Below are 10,879 nucleotides of genomic sequence, written 5' to 3'. Positions count from 1 at the left end.
CAAATCCGGCTGTTCTGTTCTGATCTGAGAGTATTTTACAACTCCTAGCCCAGGGAAGGCTGTGTTCCAGGGCAGGGCGTCCCTCTAGGGCAGCATTTTCTGCTGTGAGCCTGGAGTAGCTTTAATCTCCACGAGGAGATCTCAGACACCACCTGATGGCAAACAGGAGGAGGGGATCAGATGGGCTCATAGTCTACCTGTCCCATCAGCTGTGTGTTTGATTCAGTTTGGTAAAGATTTTTCACCCACGTTTCAGGTGTTGAAGCTGAGAAGACAATATTAGAATAATTATTTGACAAATATCTCTGGCTCCAAGCCCCTTGACTCCACAGTCTGTGGATAAGAAGTCTCAATGAGAGACTGGGTACAAGATGGGGAAGATCTCTTGGCTTCCCAAGCTGGATGTTACATGCTGGGTGATAAATGGGAATGAACGGGGGTCTGGGAGGCATGGGCATCCAGGGTCTAGCTTTGCCATGGTGTTCCTGTATCCTTGTCCTAAGTGCGGTGGAGCATCAGCTCCCTTTCCCTTGCATTAGGACAACGTGTCGGTGGTCCTGTGATGCTGATACACCCTGGGCACGGGTGCCAAGGATGTGTGTGACAAGGATGAATGCAGTTGCAGGCTCAGGGGTTGCACAAACAGCTGAGGACACACTGTAGATTGGGAGGAGGGACGAAAGGGCATTTATCCACTGGCAGCTCACTCTAATGAGGAGGTCAGTGAAGATGGGGATGGCTTCCACAATGTGTATTGCCAAAGGGTTACAAGCAGACTGTATGTTCATGGTTGTAGGACTGTGCTTCCATCCCACTTACCACCACCCCCAGGAAGCTGCTGCATTTGGCTCACACCAACCCACTTGCTTTCACGGCGCCAATTTCCTTGATCTCCTTGGCCTGTGTTTTGGACAAGGAATCAGTTTGGTACTCCTTCTGGGTAACGCAGCTCCTCCAGAAATGCTCTGACCCCTGATATGTGTCTAGACCCTCTCCCACAGCTTCATGTCTTCTGGGATCAAATTTCCAGGATCCAGTACTGCAGAAAGCACTCCTGGATCCAACATACACTAGTGGTATAGAAACCTCTTTGCCAAAAATTCATCTGGGTCACTATATACTCATTTCTCTAGGTAGGTCAGATGTCTAACAGGTATCTTGTTCGTAGCCCTGTGCTTTTCCTTCCTCCTTTTCTCTGTCCTCTGAGGTATGAAGTCTACTTTCATTCTTGCCACCAACTTTTTGCTTCTGGTTCCTTAAAGCTGCCTAAGATGGGAACAGATCACAGCTCACCTGCTGAACTGGTGCTTCCTGAGCTAAAGCTTATCCTGTACCTCAGTAGAACTTCCTTGCAAGTCAAAGATAACCAAGGCTCAGGGACTCATTCATTTGGAGTCATGTTCTTCTCCAATTTCAGTCTCAACCTGGAGACATGAACACTAACAGAGAAAGCAGATGAGTTAAAATGGAATTTACAGTTTGATAGAGAAAAGACCTGTGAAGGCAGATTCCCTCAGAAGAAGCTGTTGGCTCGTCCAGAGGCAGGCAGGAGACACTTCATGCAGATACGGTGGTTTCTTCCCATTGAGATGATACGGGCCCAAAAGATTTAATGACCAAGGGCTAATCTCATCCTTGTTCTTTTCTGAATGAAGAAATTTAACAGTGGCTGCTTCTGGACCTGTCCTGCTCTCAGGTCTGGCTTGTGGGCAGAGGTCCCTGCTCTTGGCAGGAGCTGGGCTCATTTGTATTTTTCTCCTCTCTGCATTTTTATTAAAAAATTAAGACAAACTTTTTTTCCATTGTCAAAAAGGGGGAACACTTATCAGGTTGCAAAGGTGAGCGAAAATTAGAAAATCTTGCCCAAAACCATGGAAATTTTCCATGTTTTACATTTGGTTTAATCCAAAATCCATTTGGAGTAGAAGGACTTGGCAAATTATTATCACAAAAGGGTAAGTTAGCAAAGAGATCTGCCAGGATTCAGCAGGAGCCCCAGCTAGTGGGAAATTACCGTGTTTGGGGACCATCTACTAGAAAAGTAACACTTACAGCCTTATGTTTAAAGCAACAGCTTGGTCCCAGCTGCCTAGAAAACCTCACTGCGGCACTGCCAAGTCATTAGCTTATGAAGCTCCAGGCCCTGTCTACACACAAGCCTGCCAGCAGTTGAACTAAAATCATTATTTAATCTATTTAGAGTAATCAGCACCACCCTTATTTCTTTTTTTTTTTTTTTACTTTGGAGAGGGTCTAGGGAGGGTGGACAAGATGAACCTAAATCTCTACAAGCCTGTTACAGAGACAATTTAAGGGCATCGACATCATCAAAACCTGTGTTAGCTCAGGTGGTGTGAGTTTGGTGGTGAGGCAAGAGATCAGGTTAAGCCTGTGGAATGCTGTGATGGTCCTGTTTACCTCGTATAGATCTGCTTGAAGCACATCCAGCAGGACCTTTGGGTTGAGGTGCCCAAATGGTCTCACCTGGGTGTTGCTGTGTGAACAGTCTGGATCCTCACTGCTTCTCAGAGCCGTGCCCTGTTGTGTTTAGGAGCTGTGGCCACCCTCACCCTGTCCTCTTCCCAGTCTCATGCATGAGAAACCTGACCAGTTTGCATATGGGGGGGGCTTGCGGTGAGAGGCATAAGTCATAGTAGGCTCTGGTAGAAAGCATTTGGCTTCAGGGGCCCAAGAAACCTTGGTTAAACTCTATTTTTCTGTTCTGGAATAGATGAGAGCATAACTAGGGCTACAGCAGCTTACGCTGACATCCTCCCTTCCTGTGTTTGTGGCTGCCTCCACCCAAGTACACACCTCTCAGGAGACCCTCTGCATTCCCCTCTTGGGAAGGAGGAGGAAACCACCACCAGCAGCTCGCCCAGAGCACAGGCTGTTTTCCCTGGGTGGGCATGGTCCTGGTCCTGGTCCTGGTCCTGGTTGTGCAACCCCTGCATGGGGTCTGCACAACTGCAGTGCAGTGGGAGGACAAAGCTCTCGGAGGGGCAGCCCTCCAGCTGAAAGCAGAGCTCACCTGAAAGGAGCCTGTCCCCAAAAAGGGTTCAAGGGGCTTCCTCAGCTCAGTTTGGTTGGTGAGGTCAGTAACCAGCAGTGGATCTCAAGCTCTCCAGTGCTCACCCAGCCTACCTTGAGCCCACTCCAGCTTTTGGCACACAGAGCATCCATCGATGAGGGGTTCCCCAGGTCTATACCCACCGGCTGCTGGTGTTGCTCGGAGCCCGGCTATAGCCGGCTGCAGTTGGTGGTGTTTAATTCTTCCCTCGGCGGGAATACTAAACAGATCCATATTCACCTTCTTTATGTCACACATAACTCTGTAGACCTCTATTGTACCCTCCCTGATGTCTTTTTTTTCCAGGCTGAAGGATTCCAGCCCACTGGACTTCATAGATTCCTTTCATAGATAAAACTATTCCCTACCTTTGGTCATCTTTTCTGCCCTTCTCTTGACCTTTTTCAGTTCCGAGGTGAAGCATGAGTGACATTTATACAACATATTCTCGTTGTTTGGAGCTTTTTTCCTAGTCCTCTCCTAATACTTCCAGATATTTGACTGGGCTGGGTTGGGGTTTTTTTGCTTACTGATAAGCATTGAGTTGATATTGAGTGTGGAGCCAAGACTGGGACTCAATGATCCTTATGGGTCCCTTCCAACTCAGGGCATTCAATGATTCCACAATTCTGTGACATTTTCATGGAAGAAATCCCAGCATTTTGTTCTTGAAGGGTGGACACAGAAATTATTTTCCCCTAGGTATATCACTTCACACCCACCCAGAGTCAGGCTGCTTCCCCATCCTGTCACCCCATCCAGCAGTCTCATAATGGTCTTCCATGTTTTTCCAGCCAGCTGTTGTCTTCACTACAGTGGATACCTCAGCATGAGCAAACTCTCACCTCACCTCCTTTGCTGCACCTTTGCACGTGCACACGGAGAGCGTAGTGCGCAGGAAACAAGGCGGATATACACATACACACACATGTATCAGTTACTTGGTTTTCAGCTGCTACATCAGCAAATCCTCAGGGTAACACCCTGCAGCAAATCGTGATTCCCAAAGGCACAGGAGACCAGAATCAGGAAAGAAGCACAGCCACAGCTGGGCCAGGGAGACTGCCGAGGTGCAGAGACACCTTCGTAACTGCCTACCTCTGGGTTTCCCTGCTGTCCAGAGGAAGCATGGAGTCAAGCTCAGAGCTCCTGATGACTTCAGGCAGAGCTTTGACCTGAGGCAGGGCTGTAGGATGTAGCTGCTGAGTTTTGGCAGGTGAAGGGCGCCACTAACATCCCCGCCAGAGCCAGGGGTTTCAACGTGGGTTTACTGAAGACATCACATGGAATCTCACCCATTTATCCAAAAGACTGAGAGAACCCCAACTGTCCTTCCTTTATGCACAGTGGGAGGTAGGTCTTATATGTCCAGAGGTTCATACGAAATCTCAGTCTTTAAGCTGGGGTGGAAAAAACAAACTAGCCTCTCCTTCCTCCCGTGGCTGTGAGGCAGGAAGCAGTTTACATGAATGGGGCATCTGACCCCCCAGCTTCACTATGAGAAGCCAAAGATGCTCATATACGATGTAAGACAGGTCTCATTTAATATTGCAGAGTACCTGGGTAGCAACAGATGTCTACAGCCAGGTGCCTGGACAGACCAGCCTTGCCAGATTGCTTCCAGTGTGCCAGCCCACCACCCTGGAGCTGGGTCCTGTAGGACAAGCAGAAACTGTAGATGTAAGAACAGATCTGTGTTCTTTCCAATGGCTCTCAGTCCCAGGCTGGGTATCCTGGGCAAGGTACTCAGCAACTAATGGGCCCTGTAGGAGAAGGACCCTTGAATGACCTCTCAAAGAATAAATAAGTCTCCATAGTGACAGTGTCACTCTCTCTGAAGTCTCTTGATGCAGTGTTCTAAGTGATTGGTACCAGCACCTTTCCACTGGCGCAATCTGAGTAACAACTCAGGTTGTGTCACCCCCTCTGAAAGCCCACTGCAGTGTTTGAGCATGCCCCTGATATGGCATGTGCCAGGTCTCTCCCGCTGGCCTGGGGCACCCCTGAGCAGCAGAGACCTGACAGACAGGACAAGGAGAGGGACTGACTCACTTGTAACATCATCTGGGATTAAGCACCAAGCCCAGCCCTGCGGCTGTGGTCACAGTGCCCAGCACAGCTGCTTCTTCTGTGCTACAGAGGTGAAGTCTGGAGAGCTTGAAGTTACTTGTGCTTCCTACCAGAGGGTTCTCTGTGGCAAACACAGTCACATCAGGGAAGCACACAGGTACAGTCACTTGTGCAGAAGCGTTTAATTTTACACCAGAAGTTCAGCTGCCAAAAATAGGCGTGTGTTTTCTTGTGTGGGTAGCCTGATTATAATATATATTAAAGAATTTAGGGCTCAAGTCTACAAATGCTCATTGGCAGTAGGACTCCTTAAGTCACCGACTCAAGTGTGAGCATTTGTATAATTCCCAAGTCTGCCAGGGCAAGTCGAGTCAAAGTGTCTCATGGCTTTTTTATTTGTCTTCAAAACACCAGACACACATGCAAGGAGCTATAAAATAAACGTGCCACTCCCTGCTATTCCCAAAATTTCCAGATAGTGGTGGGTGCTGAGTATAATTTATTGCCATGACAGGCCTACTTAAGCCTAAAAATGAAGAATACGCTGCACTATTAACTGTGTTCCTAAGAACTTAAAAGAGAAAACAACTGGCTTGTAACTGAACTCCCCTCTCCCAAAAAGCTTGGTTTGAGTATTTCTGGGGCTGGGCACTAGGTGGCAGAACAAATATATGTTCTCCGCTAACTGCCAAATAATCCTTTCCGGAAGGTGGCAGGCCCAGAGCCCTTCAAGCACAGCAGGTATCTAAAATCAATGGAAAGCTGCTGGCTGCCCTGGCCACGTCCCGTGGAGCGCAGGGCCTGCTGAGGCCCAGTTTAAACCTTCGATGGTTTTCACACGAGCTTTATGATTCAGTCACGACCTCAGGTCTCTCCCAACAGATGCTCACGGTTCCCCTCTCCCCATTTTTAAAATAGGACCCGGGCAAACCCCACTCCAACACTTTAATAGAGAACTAAAAGTTCTTATAGAGAGGTGGGAATCCAAAATGGGCCCAAGCGATTGAGGAACATCAGTGTAACTGCAGATCAGTCAGACTCCATGCAGGCAGCTCAAACTGAGAAATGACAATTGGAAACATCTGCTGATGGACTTTGCTCCTGTAAATCCACATTTCTTCAGTGGCAAACGACGAGGGGCCACCGCAGGTAAAGGCTGAGCTGAAAGGGCTGGGGAAAAAGGGCCTGTGCAGAAGGCAAAGGGAAGGCCTTGCACAGCCAGGTGCCAGCAGCCAGCCAACCGGCTGCTCGCACCCTGCCTGACCCACTGGGCACCTCTCCCTGCGCTGCTGGTTGGGGGAGGGTGTGCAACACTTTCCCTTACAGCCCCAGCATCTCCTACCCACCATCTTCCCCCTGAGGTGCAAGGCACACAGCAAATCCTACCTACCAACAATCCCGGCTGAGACAAACGTGACCAGCAGGCTGGGGCACCTCTCCTATGGAGATGGGCCAAGTTGGGCTTGTTCAACCTGAAGATGAGAAGGCTCTGGTGAGACCTTACAGCAGCCTTCAGGTACCTGAAGGGGCTTACAGGAAAGCTGGGGAGAGGCTGTTTGCAAGGGCAGGGAGCGATAGGACGAGGGACCTTAAGCTGAAGGAGAGGAGATTTAGCCTAGATATTGGGAATAAATTCTTGACTGTGAGGGTGGTGAAGCCCTGGCACAGGTTGCCCAGAGCAGCTGTGGCTGCCCCCTCCCTGGCAGTGTTCAAGGCCAGGCTGGATGGGGCTTTGGGCAGCCTGGGCTAGTGGAGAGTGTCCCTGCCCACGGCAGGGGGTTGGAACTAGATGGTCTTTGAGGTCCCTTGCAACACAAACCAGTCTCTGGTTCTATTGTGTGAAATAACACACAACCCCTAAATTACACCACCAGCATTTAATACTCCTATGATATCAAAACATTCACGACTGTCTATTCAAGTGCATCCTTCACCCCTCCATTTCCTGTCCTCAAGCATGCAAAAGCTTGTTTTAACAAAACCTATTCCCAGATGCATTTATGCACACTCAGATCTGTCAGCTCTTCTTGCCATAGCCAGCAGAGAGCCAGACCTGGAAGAAGATTTAAATGGAAGTGGTAGGACCCTTCTAGATTAAAAGGGACTTGCAAGCCTGCAGGAAAGCACAGGGTTATGGGAGAAGTACCCATGTTCCATGAAATCTGCACTGCAGTAGTAGCTGAGACACGGTTTATGATGGGCTCAAGAAGTCATCTGACCTGTTGTGGCAGCGGAGGGGCAGCGCCTACACAACAGCTTCTTTCTTCGGGAGGAGCAAACATCTGCATGGCACAAAAACACCACCACCAGAGGAAAGGGGGAAAGAAGAAAGAAAAAAACAGAATGAAAAAGAGCATGAACCCACATGTCACTGGTCACGGGGAGAGAACACAGGAGCCAGCCTGCCCAGCCTGTGGGAGGAGCTGAGAAAGGAGCCAGCACATCCCTCTTGGCCAGTGCTCACGAAGGCACTGACTGGCTCCAGAAGAAGTCATAGACAAGTGTCTTCTGCTACGTTTTGCAAACAGGCCTTTCAAAGGGATAATGGGTCAGGTAAAAAGAGGTAGAGCTGGTGGGAAGTAATACTCCTCAAAGACAATCTTCCTCAGAACTGGAGAAGAAATTTCTTATATGATTGTAGGCAATTTACCTTGGCTTACAATGATTGCAAACCTCAGAATACCTAAGGTTTGCTCACCTGCAAAAGCAACATGGGATCTGCCCACCCATCCATCCTGACACACGGTGCCATGGCTGCCGTAGGACACATGCACCAGGCCTTCTGAGTGCAGGAGTACCAGACCTGTCCCCTCACAGCCAGAACACTGCTTCCAAACGTGGAGGTGCTAGTAGACAAACCTACCTAAGAAACCAATCTATTCCTCCTCTTCCTGCATGGAGACGTTTTACTTCCGGATACCAGCTAAACATGGAAAGGACCAAGCCACTGGATGGACATGAGCAATGGCTCAAAAGAATGGTACAGCCTAAGAAAGGATAAGTAAAGACAGGGAAGATACAGAGAGGGGGTTGAAGCAGCAATGACAGCGAAACGGACACGTAAACAGCACAAGGGGAGAACAGTGGTCACCGTAAGCATTCCTTTCTGTTAAAAGTTGTATCTAACCATGTCTCTAACAGTTGCAAATGGTGGTAGTTCACACATCAAGGTTTGTGGCTACCGATATGGGAGCAAAGGGGACGTGCATGGCAATTTGGGTGGCAGGGGACGCTAAGAGGTGCTTGTTGATTTGTGACAGCGGGGCTGGAAGCCTGCAGCCTTGCTCAAACCAGGACCCGCAGGTTCTCGGCTGCTCAGAAAATCAAGGAATAGATAGGTGCTTTGTGGTCACTTCTATTTGGTTCCTACAGTCAACTCCAAGTCTCTTTTACAGCTGAGTCACCCACTTTCGAAGTGTTGTTTCCAACTTCTTGCAGAGCTGTCTTCCTGTCCCACGTCCTCCCCAGTCCCACCCTACCCACACGTGCACCCGCTGTCCTGCAGCTCAGCCTGCTCTTCCTCCATGCTATCCCGCTCCTTGCCACTCTTCCCCCCTTTGTCTCTACCTCGCTTCCTTCCATTTTGCCTCTCCACTGCCTTTGCCCTTCCCAACTAACCCTTTACTGTCACACTCCAGACTTTCTCAAGCTCACAAGTTTCTTTTCTGAAATGGAGAGTGGGATACTAACCAACTACCACGCAAGGCCTTCTGGTAAAAACCCTGTCCTCCCCTTGTCACCTCATCTCCCCCTCCCAGCCCTGCTTTCTACCATCTTCATTTTATTTGCCTTGGCTGCTCTTTTGCCCTCTCTTAAATTCCTAAACTCTTCAAGGGCAGCGCCACAATCCAGTCCACAGAATTCCATACAGCACCTGGTATGATAAACCCTCAAGAGGTTCTTTTTTGGTTTTTTTTTTTCTTATTCTGATTTTCAATAAACTCACTGAAAATCCAAGTAAGCAGGACTCTAAGTAGACAGACAGACATGTACTGTCAACAGGAAGTTTCTCTTGCATAACTTCTCTGGCAGTTCTGGAAAGCGAAGTGTGGTTGGGTTTATTTTCCTCACTGCAAATTAATAGTCTGGACAATAGTGAACCCACAAAGAAAAATCATTTCTGAGAAAGGAGATTCTAGAAAAGCAGATGATTTTTAGCACGCAGAGCTGCCCTCATGAAACATCTGCTATGACGTAGTCCTGTTCTGGCTGGAGACCAAGCATATCAATAGCACCACGGAGTAATGGGATAAGAAATGGGAAAATTGCCATTGCTTGTTTAGCAGCTTGTTTTGCTGATAAATGTCTGTCACTTTTCAAATAGCTCCAGTGTAATTGTTTTTTGGGGAAAATATTTCCTTGAGCAGGAGGTTTGCAGGCCATTAGCTATTTCCCATCTGCGCTGGTATTTTAATACACCCCATCTACTCTTTGGTCAATGTTAGAAATTATTCACAGCTTCTGATTACGGACAGGCAGCCTGCAGTTCAGAAACCGCGTCTGTCATGAACGAGTTTTCCCTAGCCTTACTGAGTATTTAAATCTCCACAGCATTAGAACCAACATGTATTTTTTGAATGAACCTCTAAAGACTGCTAGGAAAAAAAACAGGCTGCTGAGGCACCTGTGATTTTTAAGTAACGTGTGGAAGTGCAGGAGGAGTAGGTGTTTTGACTAAAGCGTGCTCACGCCACGGCTAGAGGCAGAGCGTCACTCGGCCGAGCTCTGGAGCTCATCTCATCTCCCTCCAAACTTTGCCATGAGAATTTTTAAATTCCACCTGATAGCTGTGAGGACAGACCCATACTTCCTATCACACAACACCTCTAGTAACTAACTAACTGTTTTTCGCTTCACACACATACTCTCCACATGCAGTTACTTGCAGTAAGTTTAGCTGGGCCAAAAGACAACAAACCATACCCTTACCTGCATCAACTGGAATATTAGATGCATACATTTCTGGGGAAAAACAAACCAAACAAATCCCATTCCTTATTAATAAAATATCCTTCTCCTTTGTTCCCCTCCTCCCATTGTAAAAAAAACAGAGAAAAACTAGGGACAGATGTAAAAACGTGGGTATTGTTGCAGATTTATTCTGGTGATAAACTTGGCATCTGAATCTGTTAACTCAAGAAAGTCACGTCAAGTTTCTATCCCAACTAGTTTTTAGACTTCACAGAATAAAGTTAGGGGGGAGAAGAAGAAAAAAGATTGAGGATTAGAAAGTGCCCCTCAGAAGTATGAATATAGGAACAGAGTGAAATTTCCACGTCAAGTCCTGCACAGTGGGAAACTTGCACTGTTATTTACTGCCGGGACCGACGGGCAAAAGGACCGCTGTCCAGGCAGTGACTGCTTTTCAGAATTTATTGTAAAAAACAGTATTAAACAACGGGGGAAAAAAAAGCCACTCCTTTTTTAACCCACCACATATTGCTTTATGTGGAAACAATGGAAAAATGTGACAGAAATGTATTTACCCGTTCTTACCCACGTATCAGATAATCCCAGCTACTCAGGACACGCTCATGGGAAAAATATTGGCAGTATCACAGCATATGGAAGTGGAAATAAAAAACATGCAGCATTTTCAATTGCAGTTGGGAGGCCTATTTCCTGGAGTCTAAAGATCATGTTGTTTTATCTGTTTTCCTTTAGCATAATGTACATTATCAGACTTTCATAACTTCAGACACCGGCAGAAAGCCCTGATTTTTTGCCAACGGTGACATA

The sequence above is a fragment of the Gallinula chloropus genome, assembly GCF_964237585.1.
Source record: "Gallinula chloropus genome assembly, chromosome: 3".
NCBI classification, from domain to species: Eukaryota; Metazoa; Chordata; class Aves; order Gruiformes; family Rallidae; genus Gallinula; species Gallinula chloropus.
The sequence above is the reverse complement of the archived record's forward strand: the minus strand, read 5'-3'. Positions refer to the sequence as shown.